Source organism: Rhodnius prolixus, unplaced genomic scaffold, assembly GCF_049639745.1.
Source record: "Rhodnius prolixus isolate KJV_2025 unplaced genomic scaffold, Rpr scaffold_9, whole genome shotgun sequence".
Taxonomy (NCBI): Eukaryota; Metazoa; Arthropoda; class Insecta; order Hemiptera; family Reduviidae; genus Rhodnius; species Rhodnius prolixus.
Window position 1 is genome coordinate 7,289,483 of NW_027411604.1, and position 16,218 is coordinate 7,305,700.

The window sequence follows — 16,218 nt, forward strand, 5'->3', positions numbered from 1 at the left end:
ATGATATTTACCTCTTACTTCTGAAAACAGATCAGCCCAATTTGTAAAATCTAGAATATGACTTTATATTAACTCTTTAATGCAGATAAAGCAGCATTCCAGTAAAATTAGAAGACTATTTCTACTTTTTCCAATGGTATTTACTTCTTGTTTCTGAAAACAGATCAGCCCAATTTGTAAAATCTAGAATATGACTTTATATTAAATCATTAATGCAGATACTGCCGCATTCAAGTAAAATTAAGTGGAGATTTTCACTTTTTCCAATGGTTTTTAATTCTTGTTCTTCAAAATAGATCAACCCAACATGTTCAATGTAGCATTGCCCTTAATATTAATATGAAATGCAGAAACAGCTGCATTCCAGTGAAATTAGGAGACTATTTCCACTTTTTCCACTAGTTTTTTTACTTCTTGTTTTTCAAAATAGACAAACCAAAGAGTTTCAATCTAGCATTGCCCTTAATATTAACTACCTAACGAAGAAAGAAGAGCATTCCAGTGAAATTAAAGGAAGATTTCTACTCTTTCCACTACTTTTTACTTCTTATTTTTCAAAATAGGTCGACCCAAGATGTACAATCTAGCATTGCTCTTAATATTCAATATCAAATGCAGAAACAGCTACATTCCAGTGAAATTAGAAGACTATTTCCACTTTTTCTAATGGTTTTAAACTTCTTGTCTTTCAAAATATGTCGACCCAAGATGTTCAATCTAGCATTGCCCTTAATATTCAATATCAAATGCAGAAACAGCAGCATTCCAGTAAAATTAGGAGACTATTTCCACTTTTTCTAATGGTTTTAACTTCTTCTCTTTCAAAATATGTCGACCCAAGATGTTCAATCTAGCATTGCCCTTAATATTCGATATCAAATGCAGAAACAGCAGCATTCCAGTGAAATTAGGAACCTATTTCCACTTTTTCCCGTAGTTTTTACTTCTTCCTTTTCAAAATATGTCGACCCAAGATGTACTATCTACTATTGCCCTTAATATTAAATATGAAATGCAGAAACAGCTTTATTCCAATGAAATTAGGAGCCTATTTCCACATTTTCTAATGGTTTTTACTTCTTGTTTGTCAAAATAGATCGTCCCAAGATGTTCAATCTAGTATTGCCCTTAATATTAACTATCAAATGCAGAAACAGCAGCATTCCAGTGAAATTAGGAGACTATTTCTACTTTTTCCACTAGTTTTTACTTCTTGTTTGTCAAAATAGATCGGCCCAAGATGTTCAATCTAGTATTGCCCCTAATATTAACTACCAAATGCAGAAACAGCAGCATTACAGTGAAATTAAATAAAGATTTCTACTTTTTCCACTAGTTTTTACTTCTTGTTTGTCAAAATAGATCGGCCCAAGATGTTCAATCTAGCATTGCCCTTAATATTAACCATCAAATGCAGAAACAGCTGCATTCCAGTAAAATTAAATAAAGATTTCTACTCTTTCCACTAGTTTTTACTTCTTGCTTGTCAAAATAGATCGGCCCAAGATGTTCAATCTAGCATTGCCGTTGATATTAATATGAAATGCAGAAATAACATAAATCTAGTGAAATTAGGAAACCATTTCCGCTTCTTCCAATGGATTTTACTTCTTCCTTTTCAAAATATGTCGACCCAAGATGTACTATCTACTATTGCCCTTAATATTAAATATGAAATGCAGAAACAGCTTTATTCCAATGAAATTAGGAGCCTATTTCCACATTTTCTAATGGTTTTTACTTCTTGTTTGTCAAAATAGATCGTCCCAAGATGTTCAATCTAGTATTGCCCTTAATATTAACTATCAAATGCAGAAACAGCAGCATTCCAGTGAAATTAGGAGACTATTTCTACTTTTTCCACTAGTTTTTACTTCTTGTTTGTCAAAATAGATCGGCCCAAGATGTTCAATCTAGTATTGCCCCTAATATTAACTACCAAATGCAGAAACAGCAGCATTACAGTGAAATTAAATAAAGATTTCTACTTTTTCCACTAGTTTTTACTTCTTGTTTGTCAAAATAGATCGGCCCAAGATGTTCAATCTAGCATTGCCCTTAATATTAACCATCAAATGCAGAAACAGCTGCATTCCAGTAAAATTAAATAAAGATTTCTACTCTTTCCACTAGTTTTTACTTCTTGCTTGTCAAAATAGATCGGCCCAAGATGTTCAATCTAGCATTGCCGTTGATATTAATATGAAATGCAGAAATAACATAAATCTAGTGAAATTAGGAAACCATTTCCGCTTCTTCCAATGGATTTTACTTCTCTTTCTTCAAAATAGATCGACCCAAGTTATACAATCTAGCATTGCTCTTAATATTTACTATCTAATGCAGAAAATGCATCATACCTGTGAAATTGAAGGAAGATTTCTACTATTTCCACCAGTTTTTACTTCTTGTTTTTCAAAATAGATAGATCAAAGATGTACAACCTAGCATTGCCCTTAATATTAACTATCAAATGCAGAAACAGCACCGTTCCAGTGAAATTAAAGGAAGATTTCTACTTTTTCCACTAGTTTTTTACTTCTAGTTTTTCAAAATAGATAAACCAAAGAGTTTCAATCTAGCATTGCCCTTAATATTTACTATCTAATGCAGAAAACGCATCATTCCTGTGAAATTGGAGGAAGATTTCTACTATTTCCACCAGTTTTTACTTCTTCCTTTTCAAAATAGATCGACCCAAGATGTACAACCTAGCATTGCCCTTAATATTAACTACCAAATGCAGAAACAGCAGCATTACAGTGAAATTAAGGAAGATTTCCACTTTTTCCCGTAGTTTTTACTTTTTCCTTTTCAAAATAGATCAACTCCAGATGTATAGTCTAACATTGTCTTTAATATTAAATATGAAATGCAGAAACAGCTTTATTCCAATGAAAATAGGAGACTATTTCCACTTTTTCTTATGGTTTTAACTTCTTGTCTTTCAAAATATGTCGACCCAAGATGTACTATCTACTATTGCCCTTAATATTAAATATGAAATGCAGAAACAGCTTTATTCCAATGAAATTAGGAGCCTATTTCCATTTTTTCTAATGGTTTTTACTTCTTGTTTGTCAAAATAGATCGGCCCAAGATGTTCAATCTAGTATTTCCCTTAATATTAACTATCAAATGCACAAACAGCTGCATTCCAGTGAAATTAAAGGAAGATTTCTACTTTTTCCACTAGTTTTTACTTCTTCCTTTTCAAAATAGATTGACCAAGGTGTACAATCTAGCATTGCCCTTAATATTGACTATCAAATGCAGAAACAGCAGCATTCCAGTGAAATTAAATAAAGATTTCTACTTTTTCCACTAGTTTTTACTTCTTGTTTGTCAAAATAGATCGGCCCAAGATGTTCAATCTAGCATTGCCCTTAATATTAACCATCAAATGCAGAAACAGCTGCATTCCAGTAAAATTAAATAAAGATTTCTACTCTTTCCACTAGTTTTTACTTCTTGCTTGTCAAAATAGATCGGCCCAAGATGTTCAATCTAGCATTGCCGTTGATATTAATATGAAATGCAGAAATAACATAAATCTAGTGAAATTAGGAAACCATTTCCGCTTCTTCCAATGGATTTTACTTCTCTTTCTTCAAAATAGATCGACCCAAGTTATACAATCTAGCATTGCTCTTAATATTTACTATCTAATGCAGAAAATGCATCATACCTGTGAAATTGAAGGAAGATTTCTACTATTTCCACCAGTTTTTACTTCTTGTTTTTCAAAATAGATAGATCAAAGATGTACAACCTAGCATTGCCCTTAATATTAACTATCAAATGCAGAAACAGCACCGTTCCAGTGAAATTAAAGGAAGATTTCTACTTTTTCCACTAGTTTTTTACTTCTAGTTTTTCAAAATAGATAAACCAAAGAGTTTCAATCTAGCATTGCCCTTAATATTTACTATCTAATGCAGAAAACGCATCACTCCTGTGAAATTGGAGGAAGATTTCTACTATTTCCACCAGTTTTTACTTCTTCCTTTTCAAAATAGATCGACCCAAGATGTACAACCTAGCATTGCCCTTAATATTAACTACCAAATGCAGAAACAGCAGCATTACAGTGAAATTAAGGAAGATTTCCACTTTTTCCCGTAGTTTTTACTTTTTCCTTTTCAAAATAGATCAACTCCAGATGTATAGTCTAACATTGTCTTTAATATTAAATATGAAATGCAGAAACAGCTTTATTCCAATGAAAATAGGAGACTATTTCCACTTTTTCTTATGGTTTTAACTTCTTGTCTTTCAAAATATGTCGACCCAAGATGTACTATCTACTATTGCCCTTAATATTAAATATGAAATGCAGAAACAGCTTTATTCCAATGAAATTAGGAGCCTATTTCCATTTTTTCTAATGGTTTTTACTTCTTGTTTGTCAAAATAGATCGGCCCAAGATGTTCAATCTAGTATTTCCCTTAATATTAACTATCAAATGCACAAACAGCTGCATTCCAGTGAAATTAAAGGAAGATTTCTACTTTTTCCACTAGTTTTTACTTCTTCCTTTTCAAAATAGATTGACCAAGGTGTACAATCTAGCATTGCCCTTAATATTGACTATCAAATGCTGAAACAGCAGCATTCCAGTGAAATTAAATAAAGATTTCTACTTTTTCCACTAGTTTTTACTTCTTGTTTGTCAAAATAGATCGGCCCAAGATGTTCAATCTAGCATTGCCCTTAATATTAACCATCAAATGCAGAAACAGCTGCATTCCAGTAAAATTAAATAAAGATTTCTACTCTTTCCACTAGTTTTTACTTCTTGCTTGTCAAAATAGATCGGCCCAAGATGTTCAATCTAGCATTGCCGTTGATATTAATATGAAATGCAGAAATAACATAAATCTAGTGAAATTAGGAAACCATTTCCGCTTCTTCCAATGGATTTTACTTCTCTTTCTTCAAAATAGATCGACCCAAGTTATACAATCTAGCATTGCTCTTAATATTTACTATCTAATGCAGAAAATGCATCATACCTGTGAAATTGAAGGAAGATTTCTACTATTTCCACCAGTTTTTACTTCTTGTTTTTCAAAATAGATAGATCAAAGATGTACAACCTAGCATTGCCCTTAATATTAACTATCAAATGCAGAAACAGCACCGTTCCAGTGAAATTAAAGGAAGATTTCTACTTTTTCCACTAGTTTTTTACTTCTAGTTTTTCAAAATAGATAAACCAAAGAGTTTCAATCTAGCATTGCCCTTAATATTTACTATCTAATGCAGAAAACGCATCATTCCTGTGAAATTGGAGGAAGATTTCTACTATTTCCACCAGTTTTTACTTCTTCCTTTTCAAAATAGATCGACCCAAGATGTACAACCTAGCATTGCCCTTAATATTAACTACCAAATGCAGAAACAGCAGCATTACAGTGAAATTAAGGAAGATTTCCACTTTTTCCCGTAGTTTTTACTTTTTCCTTTTCAAAATAGATCAACTCCAGATGTATAGTCTAACATTGTCTTTAATATTAAATATGAAATGCAGAAACAGCTTTATTCCAATGAAAATAGGAGACTATTTCCACTTTTTCTTATGGTTTTAACTTCTTGTCTTTCAAAATATGTCGACCCAAGATGTACTATCTACTATTGCCCTTAATATTAAATATGAAATGCAGAAACAGCTTTATTCCAATGAAAATAGGAGACTATTTCCACTTTTTCTTATGGTTTTAACTTCTTGTCTTTCAAAATATGTCGACCCAAGATGTACTATCTACTATTGCCCTTAATATTAAATATGAAATGCAGAAACAGCTTTATTCCAATGAAATTAGGAGCCTATTTCCATTTTTTCTAATGGTTTTTACTTCTTGTTTGTCAAAATAGATCGGCCCAAGATGTTCAATCTAGTATTTCCCTTAATATTAACTATCAAATGCAGAAACAGCACCGTTCCAGTGAAATTAAAGGAAGATTTCTACTTTTTCCACTAGTTTTTTACTTCTAGTTTTTCAAAATAGATAAACCAAAGAGTTTCAATCTAGCATTGCCCTTAATATTTACTATCTAATGCAGAAAACGCATCATTCCTGTGAAATTGGAGGAAGATTTCTACTATTTCCACCAGTTTTTACTTCTTCCTTTTCAAAATAGATCGACCCAAGATGTACAACCTAGCATTGCCCTTAATATTAACTACCAAATGCAGAAACAGCAGCATTACAGTGAAATTAAGGAAGATTTCCACTTTTTCCCGTAGTTTTTACTTTTTCCTTTTCAAAATAGATCAACTCCAGATGTATAGTCTAACATTGTCTTTAATATTAAATATGAAATGCAGAAACAGCTTTATTCCAATGAAAATAGGAGACTATTTCCACTTTTTCTTATGGTTTTAACTTCTTGTCTTTCAAAATATGTCGACCCAAGATGTACTATCTACTATTGCCCTTAATATTAAATATGAAATGCAGAAACAGCTTTATTCCAATGAAATTAGGAGCCTATTTCCATTTTTTCTAATGGTTTTTACTTCTTGTTTGTCAAAATAGATCGGCCCAAGATGTTCAATCTAGTATTTCCCTTAATATTAACTATCAAATGCACAAACAGCTGCATTCCAGTGAAATTAAAGGAAGATTTCTACTTTTTCCACTAGTTTTTACTTCTTCCTTTTCAAAATAGATTGACCAAGGTGTACAATCTAGCATTGCACTTAATATTAACGATAAAATACGTGACAGGAGTGTTAGAAAGATATTACGAAATCTACTTTTTCAAATGGTTTCAATTTCGTACTATAACGAAACTATATGTACATTCAAACAACGGCCTTATAACAATTAACAAGTAAAAATCATTGGAAAAAGTGGAAATGGTCTCCTAATTTCACTAGATTTCTGTTATTGCAGCATTTCATAGTTAATAATAAGGGCAATCCTAGGTTATACAGTCTGGGTCGATCTATTTTGAAGAATGAGAAGTAAAAACTATTGGAAAAAGTGGAAATAGTATCCTAATTTGAGGTGGCTTTAAAGCAACGGCCTCTGCATGCCAATCAGCATGCCTACCAAACAGGCAAATCTTGCGAGACAGCCCTCCATTGTCTGGTTAAGGAGTTGGAGGCTTCGGTATTTTGCAAGGAAACAGCTGTGGGCGTGTTTCTGGATATTGAGGGTGCCTTCAGTAACACTACCTACAGTTCAATTGCCTTGGCGATGGATAGACATGGCGTAGAGTCCACTGTTTCAAGATGGATCTGTAACATGCTATCGTCAAGGAGAATCACAGCGACCCTTTTTGGGGAATCGCTGGAGTTAACGACAGTTAGGGGGTGCCCTCAGGGGGGGGTTCTATCCCCGCTCCTTTGGTGTATGGTCGTAGATGAGTTACTTGAGGTGCTAGACCTTCGTGGGTTCTCGGTCCTTGGCTATGCAGATGATATTTCTGTGGTGGTCAGGGGTAGACATGAGACAATCGTGGCTGAACTCATGCAGGAAGCTCTCAAGGTTATAGAAAATTGGTGTAGAAGGGTAGAGCTTTCAGTGAACCCTTCTAAAACTACTCTGGTTCCCTTTACAAGGAGAAGGGACAAGGAGAGCTACAAAAACCTTCGATTTTTTGGTAAAACTCTGGATGTGTCGGGTGAGGTCAAGTATTTGGGCATTGTCCTGGATACCAGACTCACTTGGAAGGCGCAGATTGAGAGAGTTACATTAAGGGCTAAACAGGCCCTTTGTGGAATAACTAGAACCTGTGGGAAGACATGGGGTCTTAGCCCAAAGATGACCCACTGGCTCTATACACGTACAGTCATACCTATCATCACCTACGGTTCAGTGGTGTGGTGGAGGAAGACTGAACAACAGACGGCAATTAAGGCTCTAGCAAGGGTGCAGAGACTGGCCTGTCTGATGATCACGGGGGCCTTTAGTAGCACCCCTACTGCGGCGCTGGAAGTACTTCTGGGGTTGGCTCCGCTTCAATATGTTATTCAGGCGGAGGCAAGGGCCAGTGCGTACAGAATGGCGAGCAATGGGCAATGGAGGCGTATAAGTTCCTGCATTGGCCATATGATTATTTCAGATAAGGTTGACCCTGGGCCGGTTATTGACATGGCAGGGGACAGTATCTGTCCTAAATACAGTTTCGAGACTCCTTTTCAGGTGTGTATTAAACCGAGGACTGAATGGAGGGTAAACTGGACGGATCAGTACCGGAAGGGAGGCATTTGGTTTACCGATGGCTCCAAGATGGACTGTGGGACTGGGCCTGGAGTGTATGGGGTTAAACCCGAGGTACTCATTGAGAGATCTCTTGGGAGATACGCCACAGTCTTCCAGGCCGAGGTTTTTGCTATTAAAATATGCGCTGAGGAAAACCTGCGGATGGAACCTAGAAATAGGGAGATTCGCATCTTTTCGGACAGCCAGGCTGCACTGAAGGCTCTCGTATCCTTCAGAATCACCTCTTCCCTGGTCTGGGAATGCAGGAAGGCCCTGGAACTACTGGCGCGGCACAACAAAGTTCGGTTGGAATGGGTGCCGGGTCATGTGGGTATTGAAGGGAATGAAAAAGCTGATTATCTGGCCAGGAATGGGGCTAACACTCCTTTCATCGGTCCAGAGCCTGTCCTGGGGATCACCAGGGGTTCGGTTCGCGCGGCTCTCAGAGATTGGATCTGGAGGGAGCACGAAAAGAACTGGGTGATGTGTCCTGGGGTTAAACACAGCAAGACCTTGATGCCTTGGCTGTGTAAGCAAAGATCCAAAGAGACCCTGTGTTTGGGCAGAAATCAGATTACTCTGATTACAGGCCTATTCACGGGGCACGGTAGGTTCAAGAAGCATCTGCGCAAGGTGGGGCTTATCAGCTCGGAGCCGTTGTGCAGATTATGTCAGGAAGAGGAGGAAACGGCCTCTCACCTGTTGTTCGATTGCGTTGCAATCGAAAGTTTGCGCTATGAAACCTTTGGAACGTTGAGGCCGAAGGAGATAGTAGCGCAAAAACAACTAGTAGGGAAAGTCCTTGACCTCTTTAGGAGGGGAGGGTTCGCCTACTAGAACTAAGAAGGGATTGGCACAATAAGTCTTCTGTGGCTGCGGTGCCTTGGGGTATAGGTCCCGTCCCAACTAATATCTTATCTTATCTTATCCTAATTTTACTAGATTTCTGTTATTACAGCATTTCATAGTTAAAAATAAGGGCAAATGTTGTACATCTTGAGTCGATCTATTTTGAAAAGGAAGAAGTAAAAACTAGTGGAAAAAGTAGACTAGTGGAAATAGTCTGTTAATTTCACTAGATTTCTGTTATTCCAGCATTTCATAGTTAATAATAAGGGCAATCCTAGATTGTACAGTTTGGGTCGATCTATTTTGAAGAATGAGAATTAAAAACTAGTGGAAAAAGTAGAAATGGTCTCCTAATTTCACTAGATTTCTGTTATTCCAGCATTTCATAGATAATAATAAGGGCAATCCTAGGTTGTACCACTTGGGTTGATCTATTTTGAAGAATGAGAAGTAAAAACCATTGGAAAAAGTGGAGATGGTCTCCTAATTTCAATAGTTGGCTGCTGTTTCTGCATTTGATAGTTAACAAGAAGGGCAGTACTAGATTGAACGTGTTGGGTTGATCTATTTTGAAAAACAAGAAGTAAAAACCAATGGAAAAAGTAGAAATAGTCTCCTATTTTTACTGGAATTCTGCTGTATCTGCATTTGGTAGTTAATATTAAAGCCAGTGCTGGATTGTACATCTTAGGTCGATCAATTTTGAAAATTAATAAGTAAAAACCATTGGTAAATGTGGAAATATTCCTCTAATTTCAATAGATTATTTTGGTGTTATGTTTCTTGTACATTTAGGGTTGATCTAGTATAAATAAAAGAAGTAAAAACGATTTGATAAAAGGGAGATGGTTTCCTAATTTTACTATAAGTTATGTTATTGTATTTGATTATTGTTTTTTCCCTATATTATCTTCTTGATAGGTAATGTATTTATCTGAAAGATGTGTTTTTATTTGGGGACCAAATTGAACTCGTGTATGAAGTTATTTGCTCCTTTGATTTAAATGGTTGCTGATGTGAATACTCCTTTCATTATATGTACATCTATTTTTTTACTAAATAGTAAGATTTTTCTCCAATCATAGTTACCTATTATTTATACTTATAAGGGCGTTATTACGGCTAGGGAACAGTACCCTTATCAGCAAAAGTCATAAGGTAAGTACTTCAATTATACGGAATTTCGGAACTATTATTGGATCTACAGGTACTATTGAGCTATTTTAATCCCTTTCTTTAGTAAAAGTTATTTGGTAGATTAATTTGTTTACTTATAAATTATTTTATTTCATTTTGGGATGAAGCAGATGAATTTTTCTGTTAAAAAGCCTTTTATTTTGTTTACAGTGTACATTGTGGAATTCTGTTAAATATAGTTTAACTTTGTATTCTCATAAAAGTGGTTATTTTCTCTATCTATTGTCATTAGAATAAACTAATGTAATTTTTTAGTACTACCTATGCGATCTAGCGGCCAAATGTTACAACTTTTTTCATCAGTTTCTGAAAACGATAGAGTATGATCATAAACATTGTTTGTAACCCCAAGAAATTGGATGAAATAGTCGTTAGTACTTCTTCGTCGTTAGTAAGATAATCTTGTGTTAAATAAAAAATTTAAATTAGATATCGACATTAGCGAATGTCTAATTTGTGTCAATTCAAGAAAAAACTTCAAGGGCAAAAAGAAGGTTTTAGGTGAAATCTACATAATAGGATGTAAGGGTAAATAGGATAGAACGGATTATCAAATTTTTTAAACTAATTTAAAGTTTTTCGACGATGTACATATGTTTTTTATTGCTGTCAAATTTCTAATCTAACCTATATTTTAAATGCAACCATAACAGAGGTTTGCTCTGGTTAGGTAGAAAGTAGAAGGTTTGTCTGCTAGTGTTGCTTATCATTTAAACTTTATATTGCAATATTCTATATGTATATTGTGAGTTTTTAATTACTGTCAATATTTTCCAGTGCAATGTCAGTAGTAGTAGTAGAGAAAAGAAAAGGCATTTTAAAAGGTAAACTAACAAATGCTAAGCCTTTAAATTTTGCTAGATTTTCTTTCACATTTGGTTTATTCTTTTATGTTTACTTATACAATTTACTCCGTTGAATATAAAATGTATGTGGTTGGCAGCAATAGTGTGGAGCACACTTTAACAAAAATTTAAATTCTGTTTCATAAATTGTAATGGAACGTACAAAAAAGCTTTTTATTCTACTAATATAGATTGTGTTATTAATGATAAAATTTACCTCGCTATAAAAAATATATAAATAATAACACTATTATAGTCTTAAAGATTTAATGTAATCACATTACATGTTTGTAAACATCACACCTACGTTACTAGGTTTAAAAACCAACTTGTTCAGTTTTTTAATGTGTTAAAGTAAAAGACATATCTTCCATTACAGGTGGATTAAGTACGAAGCAATAGGATGTTAGTAGAAGAAAAGAACTGAAAAATCCACTGCTTTCAGCACATGATGAACTTTATATTAAGAGTTTGCCATACTAAGTTGAAAAACACACCGGTAAGAAAACATTCTTTCATTAGCTTTCTATATTTAATAATATGGAATAGGTTTGCTATTGCGTACGTATAAAGAACGTAACTCCTCTGGGCTAGTTACAATGTTAAACTGCTCTTTTATCATCCTTCTTCAGGTGTTTGTGAAGGTTAACAGTTGAACAAAACACGTTTTTATACAAAAAAGAAAAAACAATAAACTGGGTCATTTTCTTCTCTTTCCTCTAAAATATTGTTTTCCACGAGGGTAAAAAAGTTCATATCAGCTAAATGTTTTGTGCTTTATGGATGATGCGAACAAAGTTTAGGCTCAACGTGAGTTAATTTTTCACATTAATTAATTAAGATAAGTTGATAAATGTTAATCTTATTGAATATTAGTCTCAGATGATGATTTTTAGGAAAATAGTAGAAGCTGAGATAATAATTTCATAATGAATTATCTGAAAAATGTAAGAATTTCTATGGAGCATTTCTTCAGACAAATAGCAAGAGCAATAGTAAATTATTAAATCGACAATGTAAGTTTCTTACACTGAGTCCGGTATGAGTTAGAAACTTTTGTAGAAAAATTCTGTATGCAAAGCTGATTTTTTTAAATTTTTCATTTTTTTAAATTTATATCCATCCAAATATTAATAGATATTTTATTTAAAGTGTCTGGCAAATATAGAATTTTAATTGGCCAGCTTTAGAGAGTTAGCATTAAAATGTCAATCATTAAGCGTTGTTTTATTTTTCTTTTTGGTTTTGAAAAGATTGTAGGAATCACATACAAGGCCTTGTAATTCGCTTTAAAGTTCGCTAAAGCTGTATTACATCGTTCTGCTTATGTGCTACTATTTTTTTAAGTTCCTAGTGGCTACATTGGTTGTGTTTTGCTAGGTAAGTTAGCTAATAATGCAGATTTTCTTTCGATTGACTCTTTTCTAACGATAAATTAACTTTAGTTATCTTAAGATTATATGCGCTTACTTATTAGGTTCATATTCCAGACCTTCTAAATGTGGATAAAGTTTAAAGTTTTTTTATTAATTTACTAATCATTTATTGTTTCTCTACTTTTACAGTCAAATTATTGTGCTCTCTGCCCAGGGACATCTATCTTTGGCCGTTATCGATCTAAAACTTGTACTATCTATTTGATATTCTCAGATACTATCATATAATTACCGCAGTAAAATAAAGAAAAAAGATATTGTAAAGCAAATAATACAGTTCTAAAATGGTAAAAGAAATTTAGAGCAAAATAGTAAAATCTCTGGAGGATGTACAGTAAATCTCTGTTTGAGAATACTATATTTAAATACTGTATCTTGTCTAGGTTGGTTGGCTGTCCCACTACACCTACGCTGAGGCCATGAATCTCTGTGCAAGTTGGAAGTGTGCACCAGCAAGCCCTTGTCGCCTCTTTCATAGTTAATCAACATGACATAGCACTTCTGCCCGCCCTTTTATGCACTACTGTTTTTATAATAACTACAGGAGGGGAAAAAAAATCTTTTAAAAATAAGCGGTAAATAAAATTCTCATTTATTTGGTACATTATTGTATACATAAATCAGTATTATCCAAACATTTGTATAGAAAAACAGTTTAGTATTAGGGCCATAGTTACAGAATCGTAAACTAGAATCCCAGAAAGTGAGAGCTCTCTTTAGAGGGAAAGAGATAAGAAAAAAAGTTCAGTAAAAACTGGTAGAACCACGAGCTAATGTTTGTTTTATTCAGTATTATTTTTAAAAGTTTGTTGCTTATAATAGCGCAATTTTCTGGCCAGTACACCTAAAGATAGATTTAGAAGATATACATAATATTGTCCAGCTAAGTTATTTTGTATCCTATACTCAAACTTGTTCACTTCACTAACCGCATTTTCTCTAATAGATATTTTATTTATTTATTTTTTTTTAAGTAGCATAAATATTTGTATATTTTTAATTCATCCAAGCAAATTTATAGAGCGCATTGTTTAATCTTTCATTTTAATAGAGTGGAACTATAATTTTGTTCTATATCATCCACTTACTTTACTCTGAATTACCTCTAAATTTACTTACAGTTTCGTACTATTTTATTTTCCGTTTTGTCTGAAAAGTTTGTTGTTCAATTATCTTTTTTTTTCTCGGATTCTATGTTTTGATATTTCTTGCGTCATAATAAAAATAGAGAGATTTGTATGTTGTAAAACGTATTTTGTTCTATTTATCGTTTTTTTTTCTATATTTTTATTATTTATTCTTCAAAGTTTTTCTCCAAGATAACCATATCTTTAAAAACAAAACGACAGGGATATATTGCCGCTCTAATTGCTCATATAAATCTGACGTTTTTCTTCCCTACCTAATTAGTATTTAGTTAGATTAGGAAAAAGTGGTTATTCTTCTTCTGAAAGAACCTATCTGGCAAGTTCGGCCATGCGAAATTAACCTCACTATACAAAACTTGAAACAAATTCACTCATCATTCATACATTATAAGTGGTTAACTACTTCGATTTAGCAAACCCACAGAAAATTAACCTAGCAACTCACCCACAAACAAACCATTGTGTATAAATAAGCTCTGGACATCCAAAGGTGCCACTGTAAATTCGGCTTTATAATCAGTCCCGCTAGATTTGTAAAGATAAATTGTCAGTAAATATTGCCAATTGGATTAATCGTGTCAGCAATAAATTTTCGAGGGGAAAAATTAAATGACTTACAATCAAATTATATTAAAATAATACCAAAATATATTTAATTTAAATCTAAAAGATATATATATATTTTATTCTAATTGGTTCAATAATTGCGTACATAAATATCAGTAATACTTATCAAATAAATCTGAATATGTAAATATTGTACAATCTCATTAGAGATTGGTTGTTTCAACATAATAAAAGTAGTTAGTTAAAATGAAGTACATTAAATGATACTTTATTGTTGTGGCTCACCTCTAATGTCTGTTGAAAGTTAAATTTTCTTCAGCCATTTATCTAAATATTTGAGCGTATCTTCAGCATATTATCTTCTCTTGTTAACAACCACCTCCTATAAATAAAAGTTATTGTTTAGATGTATTATATTCTGAGGGAGGAAAACATGAATTAAAATCTAATTTACAATAAAATTTATTAAGGACTACTCTTCTACTGTATAACTATGTACTATATTGGACTATATTTTAATTTTTATCCATGTATTTTTGTTTTTTCTTGTGTTCAAAAATATGTATATATGTTCATAATTCCTTTCTGAAGATTCATGGACATTTTTTTGTCAATTACGAGTTCGGACATTCATTCATTTCAGACTTGGACCATTTTCATTATAAAGTTTATTATCAACTTCAATATTAGAGTACTCTTCTTTTGGCATTTATTTTTGTCAAACTTCTCTGAAAGTTGTTCTTATTTTTCTGCGTTACGAAATCAAAAATTAAATATTAGCTTATACCAACCCTTACATATTTATATAGTTTAAATATATGTAGTTTAAAACAATTATCATTTGTGTTCTGATAAAATCGTAGCACGATTAATCGATTTGGAAAAAATTCATTTATTGTAAGAATTCTTAAGTTAAAAATATAGTACCAGTCAATGCATTTGGTGTGATAATACTTCACGTGATGAACGCAATTTAAAGTCTCAGGTATAGATATATCCGACTATTCTTTAAAGATACAGTCTAACAAGTGGATCCATTAAAGTTAAAATATTTAATCTATTTTAATTGGAAGTTCAAGAGTAAAGATAAAAGAAATAATTTCTGTCGGCAGCGTTTAGAAGTGAAGAGGTCACTACTTTACTATCTCTTCAACACTATAGAGAAGAGTGTGTAAAAAGCTGTTGATGTCTGAAGAGAACCATTAAGGGAATACAAACTCTAGTGGCCTTATGGTGATGGAAGGAAGGGAGATACTATTACCTGATTGCATTTTTATTGATGGAGGTCAGATATCGTGTTATTTTATTTTATTTATTTATTTTTTGTGTGTAAATAAATACACAAGGTACATTTTTCCTGTACTGTTGGATTCATCTAGTTTAAAAATAGTTCCAGCTGGATCTCTTGGAATCATTGGAGCGAAACTAGAGGCAATATTGAATGTTTTCTTGGCAATTACTCAACGGTTTTGCTGGCTGACTAAATCCTTACAGATTGCTGAGGAATTTAGTAGGAACTAGATTAATCTGGTGACTGGCCTTGATATAGGGTACGGTAGGTTCAGAAAACATCTCAGGATTATTTGATTCGGAACTTTTGTGTAGGCTTTGCCAGTAGAAGGAGGAAACGGCTTCTCATATTCTGTTGATTCCTTTGATATCATGAGGTTGCATTATGGAATATTTGGCTCTTTGCGGCAGAGATTATTTTGCAAGGAAATAATGATCATTATGGCTGTAGTAAGTAGATTTAACTCATAATTTTATTCTTCAAATAGTGCAGTTTTAAAAAAAATCACGTATTTTTTTACGAACTCATCTAGAACCGTCACATAACCTTAATATTTAGGTTTTCAAAACATTTGCTAGTTGGTAAAAATACAAACTTCATGATAAACAACAAAAAAAACAAAACCTGTATTCCCCAGTGATAAAAATTAAAATGGTGAATAAAACGGA

The 16,218-nt window shown here is 33.1% G+C and overlaps 2 protein-coding genes across 9 annotated transcripts in view; one reads left to right on the top strand and one right to left on the bottom strand.

The window, feature by feature from the left end:
- Tpst (tyrosylprotein sulfotransferase) overlaps positions 1 to 16,218 on the bottom strand; it is a 332,855-nt gene that overhangs the window by 301,965 nt on the left and 14,672 nt on the right. For both annotated transcript variants that reach the window (XM_074128991.1, XM_074128990.1), the window contains exon 3: positions 14,545 to 14,641. The gene's annotated coding sequence lies outside the window, so the exon portion shown is untranslated. The remainder of the gene's footprint in view (positions 1 to 14,544; positions 14,642 to 16,218) is intronic.
- LOC141454569 (5-taurinomethyluridine-[tRNA] synthase subunit MTO1, mitochondrial) overlaps positions 11,041 to 16,218 on the top strand; it is a 28,430-nt gene continuing 23,252 nt past the window's right edge. Inside the window, exons 1-9 of one of the 7 annotated variants that reach the window (XM_074128964.1) lie at positions 11,041 to 11,087; positions 11,488 to 11,607; positions 11,741 to 11,918; positions 12,005 to 12,124; positions 12,674 to 12,831; positions 12,928 to 13,119; positions 15,372 to 15,544; positions 15,650 to 15,789; positions 15,865 to 15,999. The gene's annotated coding sequence lies outside the window, so the exon portion shown is untranslated. Of the gene's footprint in view, positions 11,088 to 11,487; positions 11,608 to 11,740; positions 11,919 to 12,004; positions 12,125 to 12,673; positions 12,832 to 12,927; positions 13,120 to 15,371; positions 15,545 to 15,649; positions 16,000 to 16,218 lie in introns of all 7 variants that reach the window. The other 6 variants (XM_074128963.1, XM_074128968.1, XM_074128965.1 and 3 more) reach the window with 6 other exon arrangements.